The sequence below is a fragment of the Euprymna scolopes genome, chromosome 8, assembly GCF_053919585.1.
Source record: "Euprymna scolopes isolate OS-2025 chromosome 8, ASM5391958v1, whole genome shotgun sequence".
NCBI classification, from domain to species: Eukaryota; Metazoa; Mollusca; class Cephalopoda; order Sepiida; family Sepiolidae; genus Euprymna; species Euprymna scolopes.
This window is the reverse complement of record NC_136489.1, coordinates 55,736,142-55,757,268: the sequence shown is the minus strand read 5'-3', so window position 1 is coordinate 55,757,268 and position 21,127 is coordinate 55,736,142. Positions and strand designations below refer to the sequence as shown.

The following is a 21,127-nucleotide window of genomic DNA, read 5'->3' as shown; positions in this document are numbered from 1 at the left end:
TTCAACATTCCAGTGACTTAAATTCCCCTTTTTTGGTTTTGGTTTTGGTTAATGGAGGAGAAATCCTTCATTACTGATACAATTTTTATTTTTGTTATTGACCAGAGTGCCCCTTTTGGGGAGCTGGTTTCCCCCTAAATTTTTAACCGACCTCATGTCCAATTCCGCCCTTGTGGGGAGGCAAGTAAACAAAAAAATAATCAGAACGGACATTTTCCAGGGCATTTTATAATTAATAAGAATGACATTTCCAGGGCATTTTGTAATTAAATCAGAAATAACTTTTTCCAGTTACTTTTTTAATATTAAAACTTTGTTACATTAAACATAGTACCTATTCACAATGCCTCCTCACGGGACAGATTTAGACACCAGGATCGTTTTTAACGTGGATAAAAAATTGTCTTAGTCGTAAAGGATTTCTCTTCCACTGAGAGAGGAGAAATTGAAATGTAGCACCTGAAGAACAGATACTATACTTTGATCTTAGCCAAAAGGCCAAGAAAGACAAATAGCTTTAACTCAACAGCGACACAATTTTTTTTTTTTTTTTAAATATTTTTTATATATATATGACAATGTTTATTGGAATATTCCACTTTTTGGAATATTCCACTTTCCTTTTTTAGCGATGCACAGCATGATAACGGACGGAACGATAAGCGTAATAATATAATGATTACATTTCCAAACGAAATAACGTATAAAATAAAATTAAATAGATAATTGGAAGTAAGATTTAGTTGACTAATATTTTCTTGTAGTAAGAATGAAGTTATATAATCAAAAATATGTTTTTTGTATTCTTTGTATTATTTAGACCCGTGTCGTAGTGGATGAAACACTTGTAAGACCCAGTTGTAAGTTACACTCTTCTAGATGTTAGCAATACTAAAAAGAATAAAATTACAAATTAGTTAGGACATCTATCCGCCCATTGCGTACGGAATGAGACCACGCTACCCTTGTGGATTAAATAATCGTTCTATTCAAATTTCCCTGCAGATTCTTGAGTTCGATAAGGTACACTTAAAGAAGATCAAAGGCTACATCGACCATCTGTTATTTCAGTATTTCATGTTATTTCATTTTTATTATGCATACCTTTTTATGCATATATATGTGCTTACATACACATACATATACTTTTATTTTCGTTTTCTTATCACTTATTTTTTGCTGGGGATGGAGCTTTCTACCGGATGCCAAACATTCTCCCATTACTTTAGTTCTCAAACCGAGATATCTTTTTAAGATTCTAAGTGTCCTTTTAAGTGCTATTGTTTGTATTTCCCTTGCACTTGGTTCACCGGGTATATTCACCAGATAGTTATTGAAATTATTTTTCATTAGCCCGGTTGCTCTTATAATGACTGATTTAGTTGATCCCTTCTTAAGATTTCAGTTTCTTTTCATGTCGTACATAAGTCTTCGGTATTTTGGTATTTTTCTTTCTCTGCTCTGTGAAGGTCAGCATCATTAGGAACGCTTACTCCAACTAGTGTTGCCACTTTCTCCTTCTTGTCCCATATCACTATGTCAGACTTAATAGCCCCCTTTTCTAGGTATGTACCCGTAGGAATTTCGTAGTCATAGTGGATAGTGTATGAGTTATTTCCAACTGTTCTTTCTGGTACACGTTTCCAAGACTTGCTACTACATTGGATATTCAAGTTTTTACAGATTTTGCAGTGGAGATATTTACACACTCCATTGTGTCGCCCAACAGGACTTTATAGCTGGGTGTCAAGTGTCTCATACTTTTTTGTTTTGTGTGGCAGAACCTACACTTGTTTTTATTGCTGAAATCACTCATTTTTTTAAAAACATTGTTTATCTAGCGTTGACCTTGAGCGACCATTATCATTCTCTCCTGATCATAGTCAAAAGATCCTTTTTTAAGCCAGTCTACAGAGCCTTCTTTATATATTCCTGTGATGGTTTATCCAAGTAATACTTGACACGCTGGTGGTTGGCCCATTCTTCTTTTCTTCAATGGAAGGTCTTAGTATACTTTTGTCGAATCTTTTGGGTTATTTCCGTTGCAGGCTTGCTTTCTGTTCCGTCTCATTTGTAAGACAGTATTGTGCAAAATGTTTGACCAGTTTTGTGATGGAAGTAGTTCTACTGGCTTTCTTTTCTTAGTGTTCATATACCATTTTAAGGTTCGGATTCTGGAAGCTTATCATATATTGTCCAGTGCTCACAATAGTGACTCGGTGTTGATGGTTAATCTCTGACAAACCCATATCTCCTGCTCCTCTTGGTAGATACCATCTTGGTAGATACTGGTTTCTGTATATTACTCTGTATAATATTCACATTAGTCTTGTTTTATTGTCTAGCCTGTTAATTTCTCTCTGTGGCCAGTCAATAATGGCAAAGTTATACGTCACCACTGGTATAGCTAGTTGGTTGATGGCAGTCACTTTGTTTTTATTTGTCTGTTGGTCTTTTTTTTGCATTTTTTCTGACAGAGCGCACATACTCTTTGCTTATTTTTCTCTCAGTTTGCCATGTTGAATTGCATCATTTTCTTCTATGCCAAGATATTTGTATTTTTGTCGCTGTTCTAGGTCTCTTATCTCTGTATCCTCATCAAACTGTATGTTATCTCTGTGGATCTTCTTCCCAGTTCAGTTGGAGCACTTGGCACAGATCGAATTTCATACCAATATCTTTAGAGCAGATATGTACACTTTGTAATAGCTCACATAATTCGGCATTTGGACTAGCATATAGCTTGAGTTCATTCATGAAGAACAGGTGATTAATTTTTTTTATTTTGTTCTTGTTGCCGGCCCTAGTTCAGGTTGTAGACACTCCCACTTTTACTTAGTAAATTGCTTAGTTGATTTATTGCCAAGCAAAATAGTCAGGAAGATTATTGCCTTGAAAAATTCATCTTTGGATATTTATATTTGGAATAATTTTCCATTACTGTGGTTTAAAGTCATCGTTGTTATCCACATCTTAATATGAATAGCAATGTTTTTTTTTGATTATCAGATGAATTTTATATAGATGAAGACATTACAGTATACATCTATGGGGTACATTATCATATTCCTATTGATTATCGATCCAAGCCATTCTTAGATTTCTCTGCCTCTTCCTGCAATCTTCAAGAATGGTTCTGTTAATCAGCAACTGATCCTTGATGCCTAAGTATTTCCTCCTGCATCCTGCCAGTTCTTTTTCTGCAATAAGGCCAGTAGAGTTTCTATGTGGTAGTAATACAGCAGATTAGCTATATTTGTTAAGGCATTGTTTTAGATATAAGAGTGATATCACCTCTTAATAGCCATGTTGGTGTAGCCTTCTCACCTTCCTCAGTCCAGTGAAGCTGCTACTCTAATAAATATGGAGTGTTATAAGTTTTTAAAGCCAGAAATTAGATAAGTTGTCAAGTCTAGATTTTTTGTTATTCTGGAATCTGTCCAACTTTTGTTTTATCATTGTAGGTGTTATTCTATGCTCCGGCATTTCTGGCTTGTTTTCATTTTTTCATATATATATATATATATATATATATATATATATATATATATATATATATATATATATGCAGTTAGTATTTTCGAGGTGGGGGAAAATTGCTAGATTCATTAATGCTATTTATCTCCTTTTAACATCGGCAAAATGTGACACAAGGATCGGATCGCTGGATTGAAACGTCAACGACCCAAAGTGAAGAATTCTGATCTTCAAAAATGCCTGTGTAGATTCGTTGTTTTTCCCCGGTATGAGCGCCTTATTGATTAGCAATAAACTACCCTTTTCTAAAAGAGAGAAGGCAGCCTGGGAGGATAGACCTCGTATAAATGCACAGGACTGGCAACATACTGCAGGCAACAGTAAAGATGTTATTTAAAAATGGTTTACGCTCTTTTGGTTTTAGTGCCGAAGGTAAAAAAGTACCCGATATAGTAAGTATTCAGATATTTTAGCGAAGAACAAGATAGTAATTATCAATCAATAAGGTTGCGTTTCAGTACTCTTCACAGAATTCTGGAAACTGGTACAACGGTGGGAGTTTTCCAGATACAAAGGAAATAAATAGCGGTATAGGATCTGTTAATAGACAATTATCGGAAATAAAGAGTTGTTTCTTGTGCTTTTATGAATCTTAAATATTATTTTGTTTGAGAAATTACTGTGATTTTTGTTTCTATTATATGTGCTCTCCATTTGATCATTTTTATTTTACACATTTTTATTCACAACTAATATCTCGTTTTATATATAATTTATTTTTCTCCATTTAGTTTTAATCCTCCATTTGGTTACAGTTTTTATATTTTATTTTTTATGTTCTCATTTTCATTTATTTTCAAGATTTTGTTTTAGTATTTTTTTATATTCCATTCGTTATTTTCTTAATTTGCAATTCTGAATTCAATTTGCTGAGTTTTAAATGCATTTTTGTCATATATTGTCTCAAGTCATTTAAACATGGTTCTGAATTTTTTAGATGTTCGTATCATTTGGACAATTTAGACTACTGTTCGCATCTTGAAAATTACTTTTGTAATGCTACGGTCAATGTAACCTCCGATATTCTTCAGCTGAATCATGCCGGACTCGGGAATCTGTGTGCCGAACTCAGACATCTGCACAAAATTTTGAACGAACCCTTATATTTTATTGATGGGTTAAGCCATGATTGGATAGTAATTATGAATAATTCGCCATTGTATTTAAGTATCGCCCACCCTAAGGATTGAACCTTCAACCCCTACGGAAAATTTTCGAGATAAGTAGCTGCTATATTAATTTTAATTTTGATCTTTAGATTCAACTATTAATAACTACATTTTATTTCAGTATTTAATTTATATTTTTATTTTCTCATTGTTTTATTTAATGATAGCGTTTTCTCGTACATAAATGTTGTTTATTATATCTACCAAGTTGATTGCATAAATAGATTAGGTAATTGTATTCATTTTTAGTTCGTGAGAGGGGAATCTATCACCATACTTTCCCTTAAATACGCCAGTTAGACTTTTATTAAGTACAATACTTAATAATTTTTAATGGAGAGTAGAGAACGCTTTGTGGATGCATTATCGTCAGTTCCCGTTACTCTACCTTCTTTTATTTGTCCCTCAGTCCTCATTTTTTTTTAAATTAGTGATTTTTCTGACAAAGGGAGAAGAAAAAGCTGTATTCTAGGTTGGTAGTATTTTGGGCGAACAGTCGGCAGAGATGGCGGACATTTTCTGTTTCTATGTCTATCCTTGTAGCCATGTCACTAGCAAGGGTGCTGGAGATAAACGTTTTGTCTGGGCTGACGTTATCCGCCTGATAGTCAGGAGCTCACACTACTGCATTTATATTTACTTTCTATCGCCTCCACAACAGCGGAGCTACTATATTTAAAAGCATATCTGAGAAAATTGACGATGTCCTATCCGTTATCCTTCAACTAAAATTAACGTATGTGGAGACTTCAATGTTCACAATGTGGAATCGTTGACCCACTCAAATAAGACCGATGATGAGGGGAGGTTCTGTCATGATTTCTCCATTGCGTATGACCTCACTCAGATTGTTCACGAACCCACCTGTGTGCCCGACACTGATGGCCAGTATGTAAGTCTCCTAGACCTTTTTCAAACAACTTGCCCTGAACTATGTTCAGCTTCCGTTGTCTCCACTTGGATCTTCCGACCACTCAGTTATATCAATTAAGATAAAAATATCAATTAAGATAAAAATGAAATGTAATAAGTCCTCAGACGTACCTCTCCATCGTACAGTATATCCATACACTATGGCTGACTGGGATAGCTTCTGTACATTTATATCGGATCTACTTCTGCATTCCATGTTTAAAAAAGAGGCGTCCTCTATAGTATCAGACCTGACCGAATGGTTAAGTAGGTATAGACCGGTTCGTACCCTCGAAAAGTTCCAGCAAAAACCTAATAGCCAGACATGGTTCTCTCCAGAATGTGCTGCTGCCATTGCACACAGAAATCACTTTTTCCAGTGCTTCCAACGTAATAGATATATGGAAACTAAAGCCGCTTCCAGGACTTCCAGAAACCATTGTAAAAAGTAATAAAGAAAGCAAGAGAGTTGTATGCTCAGTCCGTCAAGTCCAAAGTAGCCGAGCAGCGGCTTGGTTCCCACCAATTTTGGCAAATAGCAAACAGAATCCTGAACAGAATCGTGTGCTCTATCCCAACTATCATCAATGGACCTGAGGTAATCTCGTCAGCATCAGACAAAGCCAAACTCTTTGCCAAGAACTTTGCAGCTATTTCTACCCTTTGCGACCAAGGCCGCCAACCCCCAATATTTCCTCTTGTATAAGAAAACACGCTATGGGATATGCAAATATCTGTGCGTGATGTTGCCAAGCTAATCAAAAACCTTGATTCCAGTAAAGCAACCGGCCCCGACGGTATTCCAATTATAGTACTCAAAAAACTTCAACCAGAACTAGCGCCCATACTTACAAAACTGTTTAAACGTTGTCTTAAGTAGAATTGCTGCTTATCAGTATGCCTTGTATTTAAGAATTCTGGTGATCGCTTATCTCCCTCTCAGTACATGCCAATAAGTGTCCTGTGCGTCATGAGTAAGTTGCTGGAATCTATGTTAAATAGAGAAGTAATCAACCATCTCAGCAAAAATAACCTTCTTGGTGACACACAATATGGTTTCCGTTCTGCTAGATCTACAGCAGATGTTCTTACAGTTATATCTCATAGGATTAGCGAATCTCCCGACGGAGGAAACCTTTCTATGGCAATTGCTCTTGACATATCAAAGGCCTTTGATAGGGTATGGCATAAAGGTTTACTTCACAAGATATCCAGATATGATATAGCTGGAAATATCTTCTCAATTATTAAATCATTTCTCTCTGATAGGTTCATAAGAGTAGTAGTTGATGGGCAAAAATCAAAAGCTCACAGTATTAATGCTGAAGTTCCTCAGGGATCCATCCTGGGACCAACTCTTTTCCTGATCTATATTAATGATCTTCCAAATCACATCTTTACATCATTCGTAGACATTTTTGCTGATGACCCTACCATCTATGGTAGCGCATCTAAGACAGTAAACGACCAAGTTCTCTCCGATTCTCTCTCCTCTGATCTTGATCACGTTGTACAATGGGGAAAGAAGTGGCTGGTTACTTTTAATGCATCTAAAACCAAGCTTCTATTTTTACATCATCAACGTTCTGATCCCTATCTGGCATCAATTGAAATGAATGGCTCTCGTCTTGGGGAGGCCTCAAGTTTTGACAAGCTTCTGGACTTGACCATTACTCCTGATCTTAAATGGAACACATACATCAAATTTGTTGCCAAGGCCGCTGGAAAAATGGTAGGATCCTTCTATCGATTCAGTAGATATCTCACTGCTGATGCAATCCTCTATCTATATAAGAACCAGGTATGTCCAAGGATGGAATACTGTTGCCACATCTGGACAGGAGCTGCTAAAAAGGACTTGTCCTGCTTTGATAGAGTTCAAAATAGACTTCGTAACCTCGTAGAAGATGTCCTTTTCTCTTCGCTGCAAACTCTATCTCACAGAAGAGATGTTGCGAGTTTGTCTCTGCTTTATCGTTATTTTCATGGAAAGTGTTCGACTGAGCTTCAATCTATGGTCCCCTTTCGCCAAGTTTTCACAAGAAACACTCGTTTAGCTGAAGACACTATCGATAATTCCCCCACTCTTTATATGTGCCTAAACCTAAACGTAGATTCCATGCAAAAAAGCTTCTTTCTTAGAACTGCACGCCTGTGGAATTGTCTTCCGTTTTTCTGCTTTCCAGCTGACTACAATATGGTTGTCTCCAAGTCCAACTTAAACAAATTTTTGATGAACCGTTCCATATAACTAAACAAATTTACCGAATTTCCATTACTAACGATTACTTTATTGTCCAACTGACTACTGTACACACTTAACCCTTATCTTCGAATGGTCTGTGAGCCTTGATAAGTGATTATCTCTATGTAAAAAAGTGTACATTACTATTGAATATTATAAAATGCTTTAATTACTACGTCGCAGCGATACTTTTTCCTTTCTATTTGAAGCAGACTTAGAAGCGTCTATATGTAATTAATGCATGCCATGTTGTTATTGAATATCAGGCCTAAAATTTTAAACGTCTAACGTACCGGCTATTACAGTCATTGGTTAGGAAGAGCTGGATTTGTTTTGCGTAAAGTGTTGTTCTATTGTTGTATTTCTGTTATATTTAAATGAATATCAACATACTGATATATAAAAATATAAGAATGTGTCTTTATTTTTGGTGACAGTTATGGATGGCTGGTTGTTAGGAGGGAGATATACGCAAAGCGATTCAATGTTTGGATTCATGTGGAGTCCAAACTGTCAACCAACAACGATATTCTTTTCTTTTGTTATTATATAAGCATTTGTGATTACCTGAAACGCCCCCTTCTGGTACCGCATTGTCATTGAGGTCACACCTCAATGAAGTTTACTATTTAGTCATTGTAGTTTCACTGAGTTGATCTGATTTTGATGCGACTTCATTAAAACATGTGTAGAAAATGACCTTTTTGATATCTAACATTTAACTCATTGTTTTTGACTATTGATCATGTTTGTTCTTTCTTTCAATGCATGTGCCTGGTGTTAGGTCCATTTATATTTTTCTTCAAATTACCTTTTGGTAGATTCAATAATTATTTTAATTTATTTCTTGCATTTGGCCAGGGGCACCTTGTGTCAAAATGATTTCCTGGTACACATGACCAAAACATTTATTAAAAAAACTTATATTCATCGAAAATCAAGATCTGAACTCACTATTGAATTCAAACCATTTATTAATAAAAAACAATAATCTTCTGCTTGATCAGCCTAATTTCTTTGTCAAATGAAAGAACAATATTGTGTAACTCGTTGGTTACATTTTAACCGTGTCATTACATTTCAACCACCCGGGCCCACATGTTGTCTGGTACTGTCGAGGAAAAAAAAAAAATAAGGAAGGGCAAAAAATATGACTCAGCATTTTTTAGCTAGATACAATAAGCATTTATTCTCAGTAATTTCCGACAACGCGCGTCACTGTGTTTTAAAATATCACTCACGCGTCGGACTTTCTGCCTTTTCTTTTCCCGCATTGACATTATGTCTGCTTGCTTCAACACGCGTCAGACACTTCCTCTCTCTCCGCACCCAATGCAAAACGCATCTGATCGCTTCCTTTTGTTCGACCACGTGCTGTCCTTTTGTCTGCCTTTTCTCTTCCCCTTTTTGACGTGATATCAGCTCGTGCATACTTGCTAAATTTCCATATGTTCTTTAACGGCTGATGCTGTTAATATCATAGGCTGCTGCCGATTTTATCCCATGTGACCATACGCGCCATGTTACAATAAAAGTGTATCGCTTCGTCACAATTGCGCAAGTATATATGAAATACAGGTGTATAATTGCACAGTTAACAATTATAAAGATTTCAACCAAATAAATAAATGTTTTGGTAGGTAATCAAATATGTTGAAATCGGTTTTGCCATTTTATTGGCAGAGGAATTCTGGCTAGCATTTATTCCCTAGAAAGGCTGCCGCTGGAAGCCTTTGCTGGTCGTGTATTTCTATGAAATATTTGGGCTCCTGCCAATATTGAAGAGCTTTATAACCGAAGACGCAATGTTCCCGATTAAGTATACACTAGATTTAACAAAATATACGGCCTCGGTAATCGTTGTAATGCGATCTGCTGATTCAGTTTATCTTTTCATGCTGAAATTATGGATAATAACATCTTTATCTGAGACTTTTGGGATATTGAGTAAATTAAAAATATACAAAGACATTATGAATAAAACCCAGTAACCTAAAAAATAGCATTACATAGGATACCAGTAAAATCATTTGGAAATGTTTAACACAATGCAAATAACTCTGGGGCCTGGAATTTATATTAAACGTTTCTCTAAAATTGCACTGGCTCGTTCTCTAAACGTCTACCTGACATCACATGCGCGTTCTAGACTTTTTTTTAATTCGCTTATTTTCTAGTGCTAATAATTTGACGACGAATCGAAAACATTAGTGATATATACAGAATATACTGCAATTCTCTTGTCTTTTGACTCGAAAACATTATTAGAAACATTGGAAAAATAAAAACATTATAATTAAATGAAAGAATTCTTCTATACGAGGGGCGTTCAATAAGTAATGCCCCTGACGCACTTCTCATAGGAGCAGAGCAACGAAACTTGGCACAGTTATTAGTATTTCTCTACATAGGAACCACCCAGAGTTATGCATTTCTGCCATTGTTTAACGCAGATCTGGAGACCGTTTTTGTAGAACACCCCAGGTTGGTCCTCCAACCACGACGTGATTTCAGAAATCAAGGCTGCATCATTTGGGAAACACCTTCCTTTCAAAAACAACTTCATGGCTGGGAAGAGGTGAAAGTCAGAGGGTGCAAGGTCAGGAAAGTAGGGAAGATGGGGAAGATTTCATAACCACACACCCGTGCTTCTGATCTGGCGACATGCGATTTGTGGACCGGGGCGTTGTCCTGCAGGAGGACGGCACCTTTGCTGATCTTGCCCCCACTCTTGATTTTGATAGCTTCCCTTAATTTCCTCAAAAGTGAAGCATAATAGGCTCCTGTAATTGTGGTACCTTTGGAGGTGGTGAGTCCAAGTGCTTCCACTGCATTGACTGGGATTTGGTCTCTGGATCATAGTGATGAGCCCAGGTTTCATCCTGTGTAATCAGTCTTTTGAAAAACTTTGACTCATCTTCTTGGCACATCTCCAAATTCATCCTCAAGCACTCGACGCGTTCTCGCTTCTGGAATGGTGTGAGCAACATGGGAATCTATCTGGCAGACACCTTATGCATATGCAAATGATCATGAATGATTGTTTCCACATACCCTGTACTAATCTTGACATCTTGGGATATTTGGCGAATAGTAATGCGCCGATCTTCCAAAATGGCAGCCTCAACTTGACGGACAGATGCCTCATTAATGGCAGCAGGGGGGCGACCAGGTCTGGGAGCTGTTTCCACAGAGTTCCGGCCATGTTTGAATTCATGATGCCAGCGTTTTACAAGGTCATATGATGAGTCATTAACACCATAGGTTTCTTTCATTTCATCAAAAGTCTCCTGTGGTGTGCGTCCTTTTAAATACAAAAACCGGATCATTGCTCGACATTCAACAGGCTCCATTTCACACCTGACTCAGTTCAAACACCTGTAAAACAGAAACCACAATTAGTTCAGAGCTGTAATTTGCCACATAACCCGTAGAGATATAAATCATTGAACATGCAAAATTTCAGCTAGATCAGACAACTGGAAGTGGGTCAGGGGCATTACTTATTGCACGCCCCTCGTACATGCTATATATGAATGAAAAGAAAAAAATCATACATGTAGAGTTTGAAATTGCTAGTTATATTTACTACAAAACCACTGCTATATCTATTCTGCATTATAGACATTATCTAAACTTCTTATTTATAGTAATCCATTTTTGTATCTTTATCTATATATTAATACGATAATGTGTGTGCTTTTTCTGTGTCAAGCTTACATCCGGGTCGTTTAGTTGTTATATACTTCCATTTTTTGTAATAAATAATTTTACCAAGAATTTTCCATAAGTTTTGGTTTGGGTTTCGATTATAGCTGATGTCACTCAAGTCATTTAATTTTTTATGAATAATTTTACTAAGAATTCTTCATAATGTTGGTTTCGGTTTCGATTCCGATAGCACTTAAGGACTCTATTTTTTCTCATAAATAATTTTACCAACATTTTTTCATCTGTTTTAATTTCGGTTCCGATATTAGCTAATGGCACTCCAATAATCTATTTAAAAAAATAATTTTATCAAAAATTCTTCATAAGGCTTTGTTTCGGTTTTGATGTTAGCTGATGGAACCTTAGTAATATATTGTTTTATAATTAATTTTATCAAGAATTCTAGCTTGGATAAATACTTTTGCAGTTTTAACAAAATAGGTACAATAATATCAGCGCGTCTTCATTTAATGCCGAATATTTACAGAATGCCAACATCAATCTATATATCTATAAAGGTGAACGTGTCTGTGTGTGTGTTTGTGTGTGTGTCTGTGTACATTTCCCTACGCAATAACTCTGTCAATTTTTAGTCTACAAACTCGAAAGTTGATATACAGGGTACTGAGATTTGGGAAAATCAATGTCATCGGGGTTCGGCCAGAAATTTAGCTGTAAAGGGGTCAAAGTTCAACGATTTGACCTTTGAGAACTCTACCAAACTCCTCCGACAATTTTGGGTTTAAACACTTGAAATTTTAGATATAGGTTCCTTGGACATGGATCTAACTTAATAACTTGAGTTGAGCCCAAAACAATAAATATTAAGGGGTTATAATAGGGATAAAAGTTTTTAAAAATTACCGTTTTTTTTGCCCAACATACACCTCCAAACATCTGGGCAACGCCGGGCACCCATTGCTAGTATATTACATATGAATCAGTTCCCTGTGGGATTTGTACAGGTCCCGCTAGTTTTTATTGTTTTATCATTTCATTTTATGACTTGTATTTATATTGTTTTATTATTTGTCATGTCTTTCATTATATTATTCTGTATTGTTTGATTTTATATTTTTATATCAGTACTGCATGTTGTACAGCCAGGAGAACCGGAAACAAGGAGATAATTCTAAAGTCTAGCAGTTCAAAGAAAGAAATTATTAGCGTAGAAATTGTGGGGTTGTAAAGATATAAGACGTTAACATGTGTGAGTAGTTGTTTTCTACCTCATCATGGCAATGTGATCTTTGGTGTGGATGTTCTTCCGGCGGAACGATGAACACACTCTTATGATGACACACGCTGATTTGTGAAGCAATGGTTGGGCAATTCTAAAAAACTTCTCTCCTGAATCGGTACCTTTATGCTTTTAATGAGAGGGGCACTTGTCTTCTATCTTCTAACTTTAGAAGTGCAAAAGGACCTTTTTCCGTAGATACTAAATATCTATAAGTTATAGCTGTGTTTGTACCGATGTTAAGCTTACACTCAATACGTAAAGTTTATATCTATATATTTATATCTATTGTGTACATAGTAATTAATTGTAGAGAAAATCGTAACTTATTTGTGTAGCATGTGTGCGTGCTTAAAAGTGTTGTTAGTGTAGTAAAATATGAAAGAAAGGCTAAAATGGTGACAGTTGGTTTTATGGTTGACACCGTTTCTATGCAAATATAACTGATGAATAAGAACGGACGTGAAGCGAACAGAGAAATAACTTGTAAAGAAAGCGTTTGCTATGTACGTAGGCGTGTATCCAGTCGTGCAGTGAAGTTTTCATAACAGAATGTCAAGTTTTGAAGTTTGGAAGTTTTGACAGCAGTGTGTCGAATTTACCCGAGAAATTGTTAGTTTAACTATAAGCTAGTCCAGCTTTGATAATATGTGACTTAAAAATGGACAGATTCAGTATTCATTTAATACCAGAGTTTGATGGATCTACCGCTGGACGTTATGTCGTCGAATGGGTTGAGAACACTGAGCGTATTTGTAAACTGTGCAAAATAAAAGAACCAGGAAAAGTAATCCCACTAAGGTTAACCGGAGAGGCCAATGTCATATACCAACAACTTGAGGATGAACCAGACCGGGATAAAATAAAGCACAACCCGTATATAATGTTTGTGTACGGATCCTTTTGTTGCATGGTAACAGTTCAGTTTCCGGCAACTTCAGCCCACGGAGACGTTTGATGTTTACTTAGCCGATTTACGGAAGTTATCTGTATCGTTTGGTGGAATCAACGGCAAAATATTAAGCTGCGCTTTTTTAGTAGGCTTACCAGAGTATCCCAGTAAATCTCAGTAGCGAGCATCGTCACAAATTGACAAATTAACTGCGGGTTTGGTGACCTGAACTCGAAAGATTCTTAAGGAACCGGAATCGATTGCAGCAACAACCAGCATTTGTTGTGTAGTACTTGAACCTTAGGGAGACAATGTGGATTCTCTCCCTGTTAGCGATAAGTGCAGGAACTCTATGTGCTATAAATGTGGCGAGGAGCCTAATAATTTTGATAAAAAGTGCCGAGATCGAAGTGATATGAGGAGTGTTTATTCATGAACACACAGAACACTACGATGTTATTGCTAGAATGAGGTGAATCACATATTTAGTAACTGTTCAGGAAACTTTGCCACCATTGCCCATTGCCAAACAATAAACACATATATGCCTGTCGTTGGCGTAAAATCAGGTGATGTGCACTGTTTGGCGCTCGAAGACGCAGGATAATTCTATAGTAAGCACAAATCGATGCCAGATGTTGAGGAAATAACAAGTGATTGTTATGAAAATCAATAGTATATTCCAAGTATGCTGTAGTGTAGGGACTGTCACGCTTTGTGCTGTGTAAGGTGACACAGTTGAAGTTAACGTTTTGGTGATGCAATCGAGAAGGCTAACCTTTTTACCCGGCGGTTCGTTTAATTACCATTAGAGATGCTAAAAGGTGGATATCTTAAGATGTTTTTTAGCTTATTTGTTGCTGCGGAGTTTCTTTTTGCCTTCTCAATTTGAAGCTAATTTTTAAAAATTGACATGAACACGAGGAAAATTCAATTAAAAGTCAAATATAAACAGATAAAATTATAGAGAAATAAAAGGCTAATTAAATGAGGTGTATTTTGTTTAAAAAGGTTACATTACATTTAGCTTGAATTTGCAGTTTTTTAAATGTATTATTTTTACCATTTAATACATTTGTTTCAGTTTCTGAGCATTTATTATACATATTGAAATCAATTGCATCTCGTTTTCTGGCAGTTAAAATGCCAATAATACGTTGAAAATTGAAAAAAAATAAATAAATAAATATAACATTCTTCTTTGACAAACAGTAAAAATAATTTACGTGAACTCTTTTCAATATTGTTGCAAGAAAATGATTGCAGCCCGAAATACAAATTTCCATGTTATTTATCAACATTTTTCATTTTTATTTCGCTACTTCTTTGTGATCAAGAGAGGAGTAACGCTTGAAATATTAAAAATAAAATATTAAATAAAATGAAAAAAAAAATGACATCGTTTTTATGCTCCAAATACATTATAACGTTAAAATTACTATTATAAAAGCATACATACTTAAACATCATATGTATATATATATACATGTATATATGTATATATATATATGTATGTATATATATGCATATATATGTATGCATATATATATGTATATATGTATATATATATTTATATGCATGTATATGCATATATATACATATATATATATATATACATATATATATACATATATATATATGTATTTATATTTGCTATTTATGCACTTAATGTCTGTAGGAGCAGCAACTTTTCATTGCTTGTCTTTTACTATGTTTCATATTTATTATAAAATGTTGATAATGTCAACTTGACGCATACCTAAGAGTTGTGGATAAATAAAAAGTCAGAGACCTACTTGTTTACCAACTTTGGACAGAAACAGCTGTACACGAGTTGTTACCAATAAAAGCCTAACATTTTAGAAAAGTGACAAAATATGTCTGTCTGTTCTCTGTAAAGTTGTGATGGTCAACGTTTTAGAAACGTAAACCGGGAACAACGTCCAAGAAAGGGTTTAAACATAGAGATAATTGCAAGTACACGAAGACACTTAGAGCTAAACAGTGAGACAGAAATTGAAGTATATAAAACAAATTTAAAGAAACCTCTTTTAGACAAATATTTATAAGTTCATTGTAAATGCAGAAGTTGTTTTGGCATGAATGTTAAAAGAAAACACACAAATATCTAAAACAAAATAAATAATTTTTTTTATATAGACTAAAACTGCAAATGTCACTCGTCTGAAAATAATGACTTTTTTTGTTATTTTCATGATTTTATAAACACCGGATACGCATTACTTGATGTCTGCTTGATTACGTATGGAAACGTATAAAACACTGAAAATTATTAAACCTGACAAAATAAAAGATAACTAAAAATAAATCCAATGTTTATATATACTCAATGACCGATAATTGCAATCCCTTTGTTAATTATCTTCACTTATTGATTAATAAATCATTATCTCATAATATAAACGCACATTGTCGTTTAATTAGTTTAACCTTTGAATGTTTCTAATTCCTGATCACCGTAGTAATTTCTCGTTAATACCAACTGTCCACAGACTTGTCTACGCGTATTTATAAGAAGCGTCGTCTGTATGTAACTTCACTTATAGTAAATAAAATTACCACATTTGTGTCTATGCAATATTTCACATTTCTTTCTACCTCGTTCGGATGGTCAATCTGTTCATAATTCAAAGGTTCAACTTTCTTAAAATTTCTGCCCCCCTTTTGTTAAACATTTTCAGATACACTCTCCGTTGCAAATTTGAATCTATCATATCCGTATTCCTTTTTAACATAGTAAGGCCCATGGTAACCTGGAAACTTTGTAGTGTGATCCTTGACTTTGAAAAGACCACCTTAGAGTGTCTGTGTAGAACTAAGAACCACGCCGACATTGGATATGATTTGGGATTTACAAGTTATGTTTTAGCGATGGAGAAATATGAAGAGGATATATATGTAACATCTGTCCATAAAAAAATGGAAAATAAATGAAACATTCAAATAATTAAAAAAGCAATAGATAGCAAAGGCTACATAAAACATAAGCGAATTTTTATGAATAAAACTTTAAAAGAAAACATTATTATATAAGAAATAAGATTTACTTTGATGTTAGTAAATTCTCATGTCGAGCACGTGTTTGTGCAAATATTTCGAGTGAATATTAGTTACAAGTCAATGTGTTCACACTCTATTGGACAACGTGGCATTATGTATGTATGCAAATCGTTTTTGCTCTTGTAGTGCGTGCATAGCTGTGCCTGAGTTTAAACTAATAAGTGACTCACCTAGCGCCTTTGCCTTGCTGATGGCATGGGTTAGAATGTTGGATAGACCTTCTTGAATTCCTTTCGTTCAATCGGTCGCTGGAGTATGTCTCAGACTGATTTTCTTGACAAGGTCGGATAGGGATTTCTAAATTCGCACTGGCTTACTATATTCACATATATGTGTTACTTTAGGGAGTTTAGAAAGATTTTCATTGGCTGAATACGGCATAATTACGTTGATACACCGGTTCCCGCCAGATCACCGAAGTTAAGCAACGTTGAACTTGGTCAGTACTAAATGGGTGACCATTTGTGGCTTCCAGGCGCTGTATATGCTCCCACTTATCTCGGCATTGTTTCCAGTCTGGACTTCTTGCCACTGGGCTCAACCAGTGCCGATTCAGGAGAAGTATGGTTAGAGGATAACGCAACCCTTTCCTCACAATTACACGCACAGCTGCCCCTACAGCGGATATCCTTTGTTTTTCGAGACTAAACGGAGGCATTGGCTGAATATAATTTTGAATTCAAATGTCCAGGTCAAAATTTTCTTGCTTTGGGGACGAGGAAAAGGAATTCTAACAAAGCCGTAAAGGAAAGAATGTAAAGACTGTAAGCAATTATAGCCATTTGTATTTAAGCGTTTCTAGGAATCACTTTGCGTAACGAACATATTGGCTTTGTTTCTATAGGCTGCTCTTCAGAGACAATCTACAATCTTTCCTTAAAAAACAGACATGCTATTCCAAAACAAAAATGGTTGTGGTATCAAATCCTATCATAGTCAGCAACACTTATAAGTCATAGTAACGACAGTACACGTGTCCGTGGACAACTATATTTTATTTATAAATAAATATATACACACCCTATTAGAACCGACAAATGTGTCAGAGAAATAAATCGTTCAATTATATAAAGGATTGCGAATATTCAGCTGCCATTATCGTATGAAGTATACTGAACTGTAAACAAGATTCTGGCTACGTATATGCATACATGTTTCAATTACAATATTATTATGCCGTAAATATACGACATATTCACGTTAACAGACCGGTTCATGTAGGATCACTAAAGTGAAGCAATGTTCACCTTCGTAGTACCAGGTGAGTGATCATTTTGAAATACTAGGCGTAGAAGAACGTTAGCACCCTAAAAAAGATGCAAGAACTTAACATCGTCATTCACACCGGACGAGGATATACAGCTTGTGAATTTCATATTTCCATAAGTTTCGTTTTGGTCGCATAGACTTGTTATTCCATGTCAGAATATCTTGTAATTAAAAATGAATAGTTCTCAGCGTGCGGTATATATATATATATATATATATATATATATATATATATATATATATATATATATATATATATATATATTCTTTAATGAGATTTTTTATACTTATGGGAGGCATCCAAACAAAATCAATTAAAGAAAACTAATAAAGTAGATTCGCGTGAAATTTTATAAAATTGGCCCAGCTGTTTTGCAGGCCATAGGAAAGACTCATACTCACATCCACACAGAAAAACTGCCTTTTCTGTCTCTCTTACTCTCTCTCTCTCTCTCTCTCTCTCTCTCTATATATATATATATATATATATATATATATATATATTTATGTGGACTTCGTAAATGTTAAGATTTACAAAAAATGGTGTTCCGATATTGTTGACAATATTATGAGGATTACTCTTAGGAAACATCACTTTTCGTCAAAAGTTTTGAATTTATATTTTTCATTTGATTATTGGAAAATCAATATAAGTGAATCCGATTGATAATTAAAAAAAAGTAAAAACATAAATTTGAAGTAAATATTGTAAAAAGAAATAAAAATTAGGATTAAATCTTAATTTGGCAAACGAGATTAAAATCAAACTTGTCAAAATTCGAAAACTTTGTATAAGACAAGGTGTTTTTATTTCGAACAAAGTTTATGAGTTCAAATTTTTTAATCTTTATCATTAATGTTTGTATGTCAAGTGCGTTTCAGCAATTATACTTTCCGACCTTCTTCACTTGTTTCAAATTAATGCATTTCTTTTACAATCTTGATGGGAAAATATTGATAAAACAATGAATAGCTAGTATATACATGTTTATGACGACGTCCATGTCACTCTACATGCGATTGGTTATGCCAAGCTATACGCTAATCGGCATAACAGTAAACGTTAATGTAACAGGTTCGTACGAAAACTTTAGTGGCCAGTTTGTATAATGTTTCGAATTTTACATTCGAATTTTCACATCACATTGTTTTAATAAACAGACAATGGAAAACGTCCATTAAAATCACGAGTTTCAATTAACATTGTAACATGGCCGTTACACTCGGATCGTGTTCTTTACAGTTTCTCGGATCCCCAATGCCCGCTGTTACCGCCGTAAAGAAACAAAGGAAATAAATGGGAAATTGACTCACCTTTTTAACACAAGTCGTTTATTTCCGTTAATTTCACAATGCTTATTTCTTATGTTTCTGACTGTTCATTTCACTTGCCACGAGATTAAAAACACTTTGCCGTCTCCACACTAGTACGCCACAATCACGTTGCCACACTGGTTCTCGCCACATAACCGAAAATAAGCAACGTTGAGCCTGGCCAGTATCAGATGGGTGAACATTTGGGAAGGCTAGGCGCTGTATGTACTTTCTAGGAAGGTTGGGTGTGGGGACAGCACCCTCACCCCGTAAAAAGAACTACAAAAGCATCTACAAAGTTGTAGATGGCCTATGCCCTTTAGGGGATCAAGGCTACGGTGGTGGTGGTCTCCACACTCCCCTAAAAGTCTCTCGCCACGAACATAGGGTCACACGTCAAATCTGCATGGCCCATTTTTCTTATCTACTCTCCGATCTCGCTTTACACTTTAAACGTCCATCTTCTCCATCGCGAGCTTTGCTTGTCTCGATCACGTACTAACCCTTTTTCCCTTTTCTTATGACGCAAACCCGCGCACACTTGTTAATGTGCACAGTTCTCAAATGCTGCTGCTAATACCTTCGCTAGCATCCATCCCTCTCCTGCTGCTGATATTTTAACACTATCTCATACGAGCTCTGTTACAACTTACATACCTGCATGTATTTTTCGACTGGCATAAATACTTATCTGCAACATTTTCTAGTGGTGAATTTATATAGCAACACAAATTTTATTGTAAATATGTATAATTTTATTTTTATTTATGAAACTTTTATTTCCCAACTTCCCACATCGTGTATATATTGTATTTTTTAATGTTTTAAGCATGCTAATCTTTGCATGGATTTGTTAGTGGTTCTGATGAGTTAATATAATCGATGTTTGTTTGGTGTACATTCTCAGTTATCCCCATTTTTGTCCCCGTGCTACATTTGATATGTGTTTTATTTTTTTTTTATATGAATTATTTATGAATACATATCTTTGCACAGGTTACGCTTTTTATTGAGGCTTGGTTTGTCAATTACACCAGTGCGATTTATTGTTATACTTTTTGGTCTATGCATCTCGTTTATTTAGGCGCCTTTAACACGTTTGAAGACTTTTTTGTACAGACATTTAAAATTGTCGAAGACTCTTGACCACTCATTATGTTATTGCTACACGTCTTATGAGATGACTGATTAATTTTTAAGATTTCAGGTTCAAATGAACAGCTACAGCAGGAATTGGAATACACCCTACCAAAGCCTGATTTTCACAGTTGGTGAATTTCAAAAATGCAATCTGGACGTGAAAACAGAATGATATGCAATAAAATACTGTTTTAAACTTAGAAATTATGCCACAGAAACATGTGTAATGCTTTAGACTGCTTTTGACTATCTCCCATGAATCGAGTATCAGTTTTGAGTTGCACAAGAGGTTAAGCCAGAGGAGATGATTTCGAAGAGGACTAGAGTTTTATGTGCATACATTCAATAAAAGTGCTTATACGAAAAAAGTTTGAAAACTTAATGAAAGCGCCTCGTATTATAATTTGTTAATGTTACAGCCCAATTCTTTTTTTCGGCGATCATTTAATTAGTGCTGAATTTTATTTATCTTTTCTCCGATCATGGTGCCTAACAACAGTGTGCTATTGAAGAACACAAGTTTGAATGTACCCTTTGAAATGACTTTTCAACCAAAAAATTAAAAGTTTAATATTCTAAACTCCAAGTTGTTCAAATCACCATGAAGGAATTCCTGG

The 21,127-nt window shown here is 35.2% G+C and overlaps 1 pseudogene; it reads right to left on the bottom strand.

Moving 5' to 3' along the window:
* Positions 1–383: 383 nt before the first annotated feature.
* On the bottom strand, positions 384–511 carry LOC145284258 (U2 spliceosomal RNA; annotated as a pseudogene).
* Positions 512–21,127: the final 20,616 nt, after the last annotated feature.